The sequence below is a fragment of the Muscardinus avellanarius genome (genome assembly GCF_963383645.1).
Source record: "Muscardinus avellanarius genome assembly, chromosome: 5".
NCBI lineage: Eukaryota > Metazoa > Chordata > Mammalia > Rodentia > Gliridae > Muscardinus > Muscardinus avellanarius.
This window is the reverse complement of record NC_137790.1, coordinates 113,599,730-113,613,539: the sequence shown is the minus strand read 5'-3', so window position 1 is coordinate 113,613,539 and position 13,810 is coordinate 113,599,730. Positions and strand designations below refer to the sequence as shown.

Below are 13,810 nucleotides of genomic sequence, written 5' to 3'. Positions count from 1 at the left end.
CTGTAGTCCCAGCTACTTGGGAGGCTGAGGCAGGAGATTGCTGGAGTCCAGGATTGTGAAGCCAGCCTGGGCAACACAGTACCTTTCACCCCCAGCCTGTTTCCAAATAAATAGACAAATAAATAAATATTAAAAATAAAATTAAAAAAGATAAACGATTTGATGTTTAATCTGTGTTATCATCTTGACTAGACTTCGAAACATCTCAGGTTAAGTGACTTTGGGTGTGTTGATGAGAAGACTGGCACGTGGAATAGCAGTGGAAGGGAAAATCCTGCCCCAAATCTGGGCTGCATTGTTTCTGATTGGTGGGAGACCTGGAGAAGAAGGAGGAGGAAGCAACCTGAAGGCAGGTGTGGTTCTTCCTGAGGAAGGTGCATCTGCTCTCACCTGGACTACTGGACTTCAGCCCTTTTGCTCTTAGAACTGGACTTTCACCAGCATTTCCCCAGGGTTTCCTGGCCTTTCCATCCTGGACTGGGACTGCATTGTTGGTCGCTTCTGATTTGAGACTCCTGCTCTTGGGCTGCTCCACTATGAGGACAGTGGTTAGTGCGACGCAGTTGGGAAGAGTGGCTCCCGAGTAGGAGGGCAAGAAACACATTCTTCGCTGAATGCCATTGTCTAACATATGGGGCTCTGTAGCAAACTCTTCAAGATGAACCCCATTAAGAACCTTAAAACCTTTTTAAAGTGTCTCTTAATTTTTTTTTTTTTTTTGGTCTCCATACAAATAGGCCATTTGTCAAAATGCCTATCCGTGTTTAAAGCAGCACAATTCATCATAGCCACCTTATGAATCAACCTAGGTGTCTGTCAACAAACAGACGGATGGATAACAAAAATATGGCACATACACACAATAGAATTTTACTCAGCCAGCCGGGCGTGGTGGCGCACGCTTGTAATCCCCGCGCTTGGGAGGCAGAGACAGGAGGATCGCGCAGGTTCGAAGCCAGCCGCGAGCGCTGGCTTAGGAGACCCTGTTTCCAAATAAAAAAGTATAAAAAATAGGTCTGGGAGTGTAGCCCGGAGGTAGAAGGGCTTCCAGGAACCCCAGTACCACCAAAAAAAAAAAAAAAGAATTTTACTCAGCCATAAAGAAGAATAAAATGATGTCATTTGCAAAAAAATGGATGGAAGTGGAGGACATTATGCTAAGTGAGCCCAGCCAGTCTCAGTGAGTTAGGAATGGAAAAATTTATCTCATATGTGGAAGCTAGAGATGAAATAGGAAACAAAGGATCTTTATTTAGATAATTGAAGGCAGTGACTAGTAGGATAGTGTAAGGGGACTAAGGGGAGGAGGTGGATAAAAGAAGAACTGGTGAAGAGAGTACTTCAAATAATGCTGTGTCCATATCTGGAGGTATCACTGATATGGACAGAGAGTGGGGAGCAAGTGGGATCTGAGGAAAAACACTGAGTGCTGTGTGCGTGTGTGTTTGTAACACTTTGAACCTCACTATGATGAGTAATTACAAAGCACCAGGAAAAGTATTATTATTATTATTATTATTATTATTATTATTAATTATTATTATTATTATTATTATTATTATTATTATTATTATTTTGGTGGTAATGGAGTTCCAGACACATATTTTTATATTTTTATTTGGAAACAGGGTCTCCTAAGCCAGCGCATGCCGCGCGATCCTCCTGTCTCAGCCTCCCAAGCGCGGGCCACCACGCCCGGCCAGGAAAAGTATTTAAAAAGTTGTAAGTTGCCTTTCAGATTCAAGTAATTATTCCTAAACTATAAAATAAACCACACCCTGAAATACAAATAAAACATCCAAGAAGAAGAGTTAAAAAAAGTGAGAAAAGCTGCTTCATTTCAGCATTTATTACCTTTCTCTATAATTTTAGTTTTTCTCTCAATGACATCAGTTTCAGTCTTCCGAACGTCTACATGAGTCTCCACCTTAAACATATTTTGTAATCCTATTCTCTACTCCAATTGATTCCCTTTCTCTTCAGAGTTAAACTCTCATTGCCATTTATGCTCTCATTCACTTTTAAAGATGTTCTATCCAGATTTCTGCCTCCTTAGTCTATATGACCTGCTCTGGAAAATATCCTCATGCATGTAGGTTGCTCAATCCTCTGGTTTCTTTTCAGGTTTTCTCTCTACAGAGATGTTTCTTGGGGCTCATTTTCCTCTGCCTATACTTAGTGTGTCAGTACATATGGCTCAGCCCTTGCTCTTCTTTTTGAATTCTACACGCATCCTCTCTAGTGATGGCTGCCACAACCCTCATGTCTGTCGCTCTTGGCACAGACTTTGAATCCAACTTACCACGAGCCCAAAATCTATGACTAAATGACACTATTCTCACATCTTACAGCTTTGTTTTGTTTTGGATTCCTTATTTTACCCTTCTGGTTCCTAAATCAGAATTTTGAGACTCTTTTTTGCCCCTTGTTATGGTTTGGATTTATTTATTTATTTATTTACTTATTTATTTATTTTTGGTGGTACTGGGGTTCCTGGAAACCCTTCTACCTCTGGGTAACACTCCCAGACCTATTTTATATTTTTATTTGGAAACAGGATCTCTTAAACCAGCGCGGCTGGCTTCAAACCTGCGTGATCCTCCAGTCTCTGCCTCCCAAGCGCAGGGATTACAAGCGTGCGCTACCACGCCCAGCAATGGTTTGGATTTAGAATGGCCATGTTGGAGGCAGGGCTTGGTTGCAGAGACGGGGTCTCTGGGTGTGTGGCTTTGGGGTCTACGTATGCCTCATGTCCCCTCCCTTTTCTCTCTCTCTGCATCTGACCTCCATGATGTGAGAACAAAGTCTTTCTGCTTGTGCTTTCTCTGCTTCCCACTGCCATATTTGAGCTCCACAGATGTGACCCAGGCTAACAGGGACCTCTAAGATCTCCAGAACTGTGAACAAATAAATCTTTCTTCTTTTAAGTTGCTGTTATAAGGTATTTTGAGTCACAATAGTGAGAATCCTGACTGATAAACAATTTCAGCCCACTCACTGCATCCCCTTGGTTCAGCCAGCCATTCTCTTCTTCCTTCCAGAGCTACTGCCTCAACTCAGTCTTACAATGTTGACCTGAATACTCCTGGCTCTCACTGTACTGGCCCTACTTTTTCACTAGTGTTATTGATATTCAATCTACCTGCCAAACACTACTCAATTTATAAGGTCTCACTTAAACTATGGGAAATACTCTTCACATTCATTTTCCCCACTGAAAATTTGAACATTCTTTCCTTAAGATGACGTTCCTCCCATGCACACCCTTCTCAGGACATTAACGATCGCTTTTGCTCTACGGCAGACCGCAGCCCATTCTAAGTTAGGGAGGACATTTATAACAGTATGTCTTTTGTCTTTATATTTCTTGTCCCTGGAAAGTAGGAGATGTATAGTTAAGTGGTAAATAAGCAAATCAATTCACTTTATAATATTTAATCTTCTTGTTTAGTTAAATATTTTCACTGTTTACTACTTAGTGTTTATATCTAATTCTGTAAAATATAGCATAAATCTTTATTTTAATTGCTCCTTCTCTCCTAGGAATAGAAATAATCCTCATAATGGAACTACTGGAACAGAATATGAAGATTACCTAAATATGTAGCAGAATGTTTGATATTTTAATAATTCAGTTTGAATTTTTGTAAAATTTTATTTTCAAAACAGTAGCATGGTGAAATAATAGATTCTTATTTTCCAAATGGGAAGTCATTCTTAGATTAGGTAATGTTTACCTCCTATTTGCAAACAGACATACTGAAATTAGTAATATTAAATTACTCTCTACATTTTAATGCTACTGAAAATGTGGAAGGTAGCATTCAGTATAAGCCACATAGGCAATGTATAAAAGCTTACTTTTTTCTTTCTTTTTCTTTTGTCACAGCCTAATAAATTCCTACTGGACTTTGATTATTAAGACACAGTGCAAGGCCTACCTTTTTAACCTTCCATTCTGAATAGACTATTGATTCAACTTAAACTGCTTTTTAAAAATTCAATATGCGCATCTGGGGAGTTTGCTACCCCTGTGCTTTACAGGAAGGTTGTGAAGATTAATACGTTTATAGAGCATTATGTGCTTCTTGGATGAAAGGCTTGGTATAAAATACAACTCTAGTATTGTTATTTAAAAGCAAACTTTCTTTGGGAAAAGAAAAAGGCTTCCACAGTAACTTTTGATTAAAAGTTATGTACTCCAGTACATTTTTTTTCCAAAGGCTATCTCCAAGGAAGTCTTAAAAATTATACTCCTTGCCATATGCTGACATGATGCAGTATAAAGGGAGGCAACATGGACTTGTTTCTTTCCATCTATTTCAAGCCAGTATCAGCTTGATTTGGCCTCAGCATATTTTGGAGGCCCTGAATTTATTGTTGTACTTTACTTACATTTTATACCATTTCTTGCCTGTTTTTAATTGTTCAGTTGGACCTGAATTCATGTGAACAATTCCCTAGCAAACCTCCCCTCCCTCTCCCTCTCCTACAGAAGAGATCTTATGTGATCAAGAATGCATGGGGTTTTGGTAGCTATGGTAACTGCATCATAAACCTTGATGGATGGCAGGTGCTTTAAGCACTTCAACTATTAGAACCTTATGGGCACTGGATGTGTTCAGCCAAGAATGACATTTGCCCACAGGGATCATAAAACCGAAAGAACCTTTACTCTTGATTTGGCAGGAAGGAGATAACAGACATGTACTAATGAGGATGTAATGAAACTGGATGAGGATTACTCTGATAAATAGTTCTAAAAGAGAGAAATAGAGGACTAAAGCAGATTATAGCTTAAATGACAAAGCAGTAATCATTCTCCACACTGTAAATATGCTTAACAAACGCTGTGTTTATATCTGTGAGTTCTGGTATTCTGAGTTGTGAGTGTGTCACAAATAACATTTTAGGAAGCAATTCTAAATCCAGAACTTTGGAAAATCATAGTATGTTTATTTGGATCATGGGAAAGAAAATAAACTTGTTATATTTTGGGATGTTTCAGGAACATGAATTGAGGAGATGGTAGGTGGTCTGTTAGAGGACATAATAGGAAATCAAAATCACTCAGAAAAAGTGGGTGAACCCATGCAGTTATACTAGGAAGAACAGTTTGAAAGAGACAAGCCAGTGGTCACACTTGCGAAGAGGCTTTTTAGGTATTTAATATGCAAAGAAGACTAAACTAGGGACCCATAGCAGAAAAGATTGTATTGAGGAGAATAGATCACTAAATGTTAGTTAACACATCAAGAAATCTGGACACTGGTAGTCTTAGACTGAATAAGCAACACAAAACATGAGGTCGTTTCAGAAGATTGCAAGACTAAAGTATCAAAGAGAATATGAAAAAAGACAAACTGTGGTGGTTTTCAAGAACATGTTTTAGTCATTCAGAGCTCCCGATCTCTTGTTCCTAGATTAAAAGAAACAAACTAAAATGCAGGATAAAGGTTTAGAAAAGCGATGAAGACATTTCCTGAAGGTGAATTCTGTGAAGTATTAGAAAGGCTTTATTGGGGGACATTTTGAAATTGTCTTCTTTAAGAACAAGATGGTATTTTTGTTGCTAGTTAAGAGAGGTAGAGTAATGGGTAGGCAAGAGTGGATTTTTATCCCCACAGTTCTTTTCAATAAAAATATATGTACACACACATATGTAAAATTTACTTGAAATATAGGAATTATTTGATATCAAGTTTAACATGTTAATGTAATTTAACATTTAGTAGGACAGTTTGGAGTTTTTTCATTGTTGGTGACACATGAATAGATTGACATTTCTTTAACATACTCGACTGCAAAATTCTGGAAGTTTTTCATTAAAATAAAACATGACACTAGACTGCATGTCTCACTCTGGAGATGGCCCACATTTTCCCTTGAACACGTACTCTTTGCCATCCTAAATAAGCCTCTGTTTAAAAAGAGACAATGATGGTAACTATCATAGATTTCTGAAAGATATAAAAGCATCGGCCAATGAAATAGCAAATTGGCAAGAGAATAATAAAAAGTAGTTACCATTACAAAAGAGCAGAAGATTATCATCATATATAGACGTTAGGAGTTTATATTAGATGTATATAAAATTCATTCCATGCTTATTATACTATTCACAATAGCCAAGAAATAGAAGTAACCTAAGTACCTGTCAACTAATGAATGGATAAAGAAAATATGGTATATATACATGATGGAATACTTTTTATTGATAAAATATATTGAAATTCCACATGCATGACATCACGGATGGAACTGCAGATCATCAAGCCAAGTGATTTAGACCAGTCAGAGAAAGACAAGTACCACATGATCCCAACTCACATAGGAAATCTTTAAAAGTTGATCTCAGACATTGCCTGTAGAATGGTGGCTACCAGAGGCTGGGGACATAAATGGGATGAGAGGCAGTGATGGGAAAGGTTGGCCAATGGGTAATGTTGAAGTAAGAAGTTCTGTGTGCTAATACAGTGGGTTAACTCTACCCAACAATAATGTACTATATATTTCAAAAGTCTACAAGAAAAAACTTTGAAAGTTTTAATGACAGAGAAATGATAAATATTGGAGGATATAATTTTCAAAATTATGCAATGTATGTATATATATATATATATATATATATATATATATATATTACATGGTACAAAACTAAAATATAAAATTTCTATGCAACAATTAAAATAAATTTTATTTAAATGAAAAATTTTCAATAGGCTTTAAAACATGTTTCTGGGGCAAAGGATATAGCTCAGAGCTAGAATGCTTGTATTGCTTGGAGGCCCTGGGTTTGATTCTTAGTATGACAAAAGTAAATAAACAAATAAATAAATAAAGAAATACTATTCTCATTGAGAAAACATAACCTTCTGGTGTGCTATTTCGCATTAGGATTATTATATGTAACAATTACATGCTGTATAGTTCTAAAAGCTACAAGAAAAAGTTTTGAATGTTCTCACCATAATGTCCAAAGAGATAGGTAACTATGTTTCACCAGATTTAAGCCTTATATAATGTATACATATATTGAAACATCACACTGTATTCTCTTGACATGTATAATTGTTATGTTTTTATGTATAAGTTAAAACAAATATAACTAATTCTCTCAAACCCCATAATATTCTCAGTTTTTCTACGTAGGAGTTGCCTATAAAATTCTATAGAATGCCAATCTACTTAGCCTAATTCATCATTTACTAAAAAATTCTAACTCTTGTGTTTTTTGTGATAAATTTCTTGTTTGGCCATCTTTAACTGACCTGAGTTGGTAGTTTTTCTTTTTACTTCTTTCCTTAGGGACTTCTTTTTTTTATTTGAGGCATTCCTGTAAGAAATGTATCAAATTTGCAAGCTCTGTCATGATATGAATGATGAGAATGGTTTCTCCGTTTAAAAATTTATAGAATAAAATAAAGTTTCTCAGAGTCAATACACTATTTTATTGAACTTAGATTGTTTTCCCCATTTGTAGCCTGCCATTATTTGGAGTATTTTCATCTTAATCAGGGATATGTTGGCTCATGTCATATAAGCTGCTCAAAGTAGCTAAAGTCAAAACCAGCAATTAATATCCGCAGAGAATAAGAGAACCTCATGGAACTGGAGGGCTGCAGGTGCAGCTGAGCCCAATTGAGGTGAAATAAGGAGCTGGAAATAGTCAAGTATCAAGACCATCTCACAACACCCATCTTTCTCTATGTACCTGGTGTTGGATGTAGAGCAAAATGTACAATACCCTGAGCCATGGTGCCAAATTCTCTTGAGAGACATTCTACTAAGATCAGCTTGGATCAACTGTGCACACTGGGACCGATCAGTTTATGGCCAGGAAAGTGCTGACATGTTGTTTCTCCAAGTATGGCTTTTGGGCAAGCAGTATCAGCATCACATGGGGATGTGTAGGAAATGCAAATTTCAGGCCTACCTCAGATCATATGAATAAAAAGTTCTGGAGCTGGGTTCTAGAAGTCTGTGTTTTAACAATCCCTACAGGAAATTGGAGGCACAGTAAAGTCGGGAAACTTCTGCATGCTTACCAACCCATTTGGTTTTCCGTCCTGGCCATAACATCAAAAGTCTGGCAGCCCAGGGAATGCCTTAATCCAGAACAAAGCAGAATGGCTGGCCACTTCATTCCAGGTTTATCTCCTCCCTTAACAGGTGTTTGAGAGAAGGTACTCAGGCAAAGGGAGCTAGAAGGTCATCTTAGAGAATGTAAAGGAGGTAGGAGAGTTATTACAAATTGGTATTTTTAAAGGAACCACTCTTAATTTTAACTATATTTGTGTAGTACCCCAATTTTAACTGAAAAAACTTATTAAAACACCCATCTCTAAGATTTCCAGGCACTGTAGTATACTCTTTTTTGTTGTTTGTTTGTTCTTAGCTTATTTTTTTAAAGGGGCTCTTTTTTGTGTGTGTCTGTTTTGGAACCGGGGATCGAACCCAGAGCGCCACACCTGCAAAGCAGGCGCTTTGCCACTGAGCTACATCCCGGCCCCGAGTATACTCTTTTTACTTCCCACTTTCATGCTCTTCAAACATGATGGCACTCTAAGGTTAGTTTATCAGAGTATCTTGTTAAGTTTCTAGGAGTGGCCTTGTGTTTTCTCACTGCAAAAGTTAAAGAGAATACTGCCCAAATTAACCTCAATAGCAGTGATGAATAAAGCTGAGTGACAGGTTTTTTTCTGTTATGAAAACACAAGGTCAAAGCAATGTGTTTATAAAAAAAAACTTGAATTTATGAGAATTGGAATTTCTCATTATAGAACTCAAGCAACCTGGGCAGAACTCTGTCACCGTGGATAGTCAAAAAGATTCTATTGTAGAACTCACTTGGGGGACAGGTTCATCTTATTGTTTGTTCTTTCTGAAAGTCTGAGACTCAAGGGAGTTATCATTCTACATTAAATCAAAAACCTCTAAACACTTTCATCGTAATGAAAAAATCTTTCACAATGGACAGTTTGAAAGATGTAAAAGTTATTCTCTGTCACTGAGATTTTATGGGGAAAGCTGGTTCTAAGCACTACCTTTCTAAGCTTTCCAATAAATCAACACTATTGAAAACATTTAAAAGTGTCAGTGTGGCATAGAAATTATCCCCATAGAAAATTATGACATTTTTGGGGCTTTTCTATTGCTTCAAGAACACTTTACAACACTGAATGCCTACCACTCCTCTGAACCCTGTAGTAGTGTGAACAGAACTGCATATTGGGACAGGATCACTGCACCTTCATAAGAAATCTTTTCAAACAAAATGCATTGACACTACTTGGCTGCATTGGGAGTTACAGTAAATCACCAGGAATCACATTCTGTGAGATTTAAGAGAGACTTAGCCTCTTCTGATTTTAAAGACTTAAAGAGTAGCTGCTCTGGGGATTTATACAGTATTTCAAATTTGCTAATACTGGAACTGCTACTAATCCTAGGAAATCTTTACTAAGCAAAACAAACAACAGCATTTATCTTTCCAGGGGGAAACTAACTTAGGAGAGGAAAGTCTTATGTAAGGAATAAAACCTGCATTAATATGCCATTCTGTTGAGAAAACTGGCAAATGACATTCTGTCATTTATGTCATTTAGGAGGCCTGTTGGTGAGAACCCATTTTTCTTGATTCATTTATGAATTAATCCTGGATCAGACAAAGACTGTTAAAAAAAACTCAGATCAAGTTATAGAATAGTTGCATCACAAATACCTTCAAGAAAAATTGTTTCGATATTTCTGAATCATGGGATAGTTACATTTCTGGAAGAAAACCAGTCCCATATTTCTTAAAGGCTTTATGAACTTGATTCTAAGCAAAGACCTGAGAGGAATTTTCTACCTTATCATTCAATTATTGAGTTGGGAGAGAATTTAGACCATTAGGTTCAACTTCCTAATTATAAATATAAAAAACCAGGAACCATGATTTGGCCAAGGTTGGAACGTAGATGGTACTTAATTCATGGGGAAAGAACTGATATTCAAATATGACTTAGCTGAAAATTATCTATGTAATTTCTCCAAATTTTGGCCTATTTGGAAAATGAAAGTTTTAGTTTTGGAAGAGATGCTAGAACTTAATAGTAATATGTATATATGCATGTATGTATTTATTTGATAGATTCATATCAGATATATGCAAAATAGAAATCCATTTTTTTCTAAGAGCTTTTTTTTCTTGAGTCTTCATTAATGATCTTCAGAAGATTATTATTTTTTTATTTCTAGCTTAAAACACAGTTGTTCTGAGGCCCATCAAGTTTGACTGTGTTTTTCTAGCCCAGTTTGGAAATAGATGACTGTCACTGTTTTGTTCCCAGCACTGCTGGGTCATGAGGTCCCTGTCTCAGTGTCTTTCTCTCCTTCTTCCCTCACTATCTCATGGGGTCAGTGATGTGTATGGTAAGGGGTCTGAAGCAGAGGGTTGGGCTGGATCTTTGTACAATTCATGGTTTAGTTTGGGGACAGATCATATCTCATCACTAGTGTCTTGGAAGTCAACTTCTGGTTACCGTGTTCACTAGATAACTTAGTTAATTGTGAGATGCCTATCTACTCTTGTTCCTTAGGCTTCTGGAAATATCCACTGTTTCATTACTGCATTTACCTTTGGAAGAAGATCCTCTGGACACACAAAGTGTGTATACCTGTGGATCTGTTTCACTTTTGGAAAAGAGATTCAAACTAGACCCAGACAGTATACAGAAATTTTCCTTCTTACCCCTATCTGTGAGTTCTGTCACCCTGCCACTTTTCTATGGTTATTTCTTAGTGCTCATCATCAAAGAACACATCTGTAGGTTCTTTCCCTTAGTCAACTCCTATTAGGAACAAATAGGCTGTGGAATTTCCATGCCTTTGGTCATTGGGTCTCCCCAGTTCCATGACTAAAGATGCTGAAGGACACCTTCTACATTTAAGGTGTCATGTCACGGTGTTTGTTCAAGCAACAACTTCCTTCTACAAACTCTACTCAGACATCCATTTATCTTCAAGTTTCTGAAGACTAACAAAGGCCAAAGGACTAGTACTAACTCCTTCACATCTTTTTTGGACTTTGAGTGTAACATCAAGTGATAAAATCTCATTTCAATTTAGGTTATTGCAGAATAATATTTTTCCAGATAGTTTATATAGTGATCTATCCCTTCCTAGTTTTACCAACAGAGAAGGGGGAAAAAATCCACGGGGAGACTAAGATAATAAAAAATGATTTTTTAAAAATTGACATTTCATATTTCATTTTTCAGTGACTTTGGATCATTTAGTAACGGTCAACAGAGAAATAGTAACCATATTTAAGCAATTGTAAAGATTTTATTATCTGCATGCTTAATATCAGTCATTGATCATGCAGTTTAGAAACCAATGGGAAAAGCAAACACGTTTTATGAAATAGTTTAGACAGATGAAAATAGGTCTCCTTAGATATCTAGGGTCAATTTTTTTTTTTAACATTAGCAAAAGCTGGATTAAAAGTGGATCGCCCGATAAAAGCTTGGCTGCCTGACTGAAATGAGGCCTCTTATAAATCATGGCCAACATTTAGAGTCATGCTGCTTTTATTCTTCTTCCCTGGCTCATTTACTCATTCTGAGCTCTGCATACTTCTGATGGCATCGAGCTGGTTCTGGTGAGCTTGCAGGCTTCTCTTTGAAGGCTTGTGTTACTGATGCCCTTGTTTCCCTGGGTGCTGGGTCTGTGTATCTGAACTCCACACAATGCTTTCCCACACATCTCAGGCAGAGAAACAAAGTGAAAAACCACTGGAGTGAGTGATTTGCATAGTTCAGAATAAAAAAAAAATAAAGTAGGATTACACAGGCCTGTAATCTCAGTTTCTGGGAGGCTTGAGACAGGAGGATAGCAGGTTCAAGGCTAGCCTTAGTAACTTAGTGAGATCTTGAGCAGCTTAGTGAAAACCTGCTTCAAAATAAAATAAAATAAAATAAAATAAAATAAAATAAATAAATAAATAAAAGCTTTGAGTGTAGCTCAGAGACAGAGTGCCCCTGCCTTCAACCTCAAGCACCAAAGAAAAGAAAAGAAAAGAAAATATATTAGGGAGGTTGATGCTTAGAGAGACCAAGAAACCATGGTTCTAAAGCTCAGATACTATAGGACCTGTTAGGCTATGCTATAGAATTGTTTGTACTTAATTCTAAATAGAATGGAACAATGTGGCTGCTTTTATATAGGGGCCCACGTTATCAAATTTAAATTAAATTTTATCAAATTTAATTTAATCTTACCTTCACATAAAATTTAGGCATCTTTTTCATATTAGAACATATTTGCTTGGCTCTCCATCTAAGAGGACATAGGTAATTGGGCTACTTCCAAAACGATATGTAAGTTTCTTTATTTCCCCAAGCTATTTTTATCTCATATTTTATATGCCATACGATAGGCCACTCTATAATTGAGTTAGCTACTTAAAATTTTTCTTTATTAATGTATAATTAAAAAAAATTGTACCTTAAAATATATGTTCTGGAATTTACTATGTTTATTAATTTTTCATTGCTATAGTATTACCATTAGCATTCTCACTGTGGTGAACTAAATATCTGACACACAATATTTAGAAGAAGAAGAAACATTTATCGGGACTCATGGTTTCAGGGATTTCAGTCCATAGGGTCAGCTCTGAAGTGTAAATGGTGGTGGTAGAGACAGGGTGCATGGAGGGGCGCTCCTTTCACATCATGGAGGCAGGAAGCAGAGAGGGGGTGTCCGGGAGGGGCCATGGGCATATGCAGTCCCCAAGACCACACCCTCAAAGACACACCTCCTCCAGCCACACCCCACCTGCCTACACTACCACCCAACAAACACATTCAAAGTACTCACCTGTGAATGGATTTATTCACTGATGAAATTAGAACTCTCATGATCCAATTATTTCACCTCGGAACATTTTGCATTGCCAATACCTGAGGACATTCTAGCTCCAAACCATAACACAGAGAAACTTGGAGCATATGACAAATTACCACAAACTCAGTGGCTTAAAATAACACAAATGTATTCACTTACAGTTCTAGAGGTCAAAAGTCATAGGTCTTACTGCGTTAAGGCCAAGATGTTAGAGGACTGAAATTCAAGGACTGAATTTCTTTCTGGGATTTTGGCTTCTTTCTTTCTTTCTTTCTTTCTTTCTTTCTTTCTTTCTTTCTTTCTTTCTTTCTTTCTTTTTTTCTTTCTTTCTTTCTCTTTCTTTCTTTCTTTCTTCTCTCTCTTTTTCTCTCTTTCTCTCTTTCTTCTTCTTCCAGCTTCTACATGTCACCTGAATTCCTTGGCTCCCATTCCCCTTCAAAGCCAGCAATGCTGTATCTCCTTGTTCATTCCTCTGTGATTAAATTTCCCTTGGACTCTGGCTAGAGAAAGTTCTCTGCTTTTAAATATCCAGGTACTTAGATTGACGCTACTCAGATAATGCAGAATATATACCACATTTCCAGGTTCTTAATTTAATCATATTGAAAAAAATCTCCCTTGCCAGGCAAGATAAAATGTCCACTGGTTCTAGAGATTAGGATGTGGTCTCCTTTGTGGGGCCCACTGTTCTGCTTACCACACTATAAATTTAAATTTTATAGAGTTCCATATAACATAAAAGTTTGGAGCTGGTTTGAATTTGGCATTCCAAATGGTGATTTTTCATTGAGGTTTTCTTTTCTTCTATGCGATCAACAAAATATTTCATCATTTTCTGAAACCTTTACCAGCCCCGTTATGCTTTAAGTGTATACAGAAGCTTCTATATTACACATAAATTGTTTTTCTTTCAATT

The 13,810-nt window shown here is 36.9% G+C and overlaps 1 protein-coding gene across 1 annotated transcript in view; it reads right to left on the bottom strand.

Annotated features, from left to right (window-relative positions):
• The window catches only part of B3GALNT1 (beta-1,3-N-acetylgalactosaminyltransferase 1 (Globoside blood group)), a gene marked incomplete at its 3' end in the record, with an annotated part of 569,595 nt that extends 569,566 nt beyond the window's left edge, over positions 1 to 29 (bottom strand). The window contains exon 1 of the mRNA XM_080695486.1: positions 1 to 29.
• Positions 30 to 13,810: the final 13,781 nt, after the last annotated feature.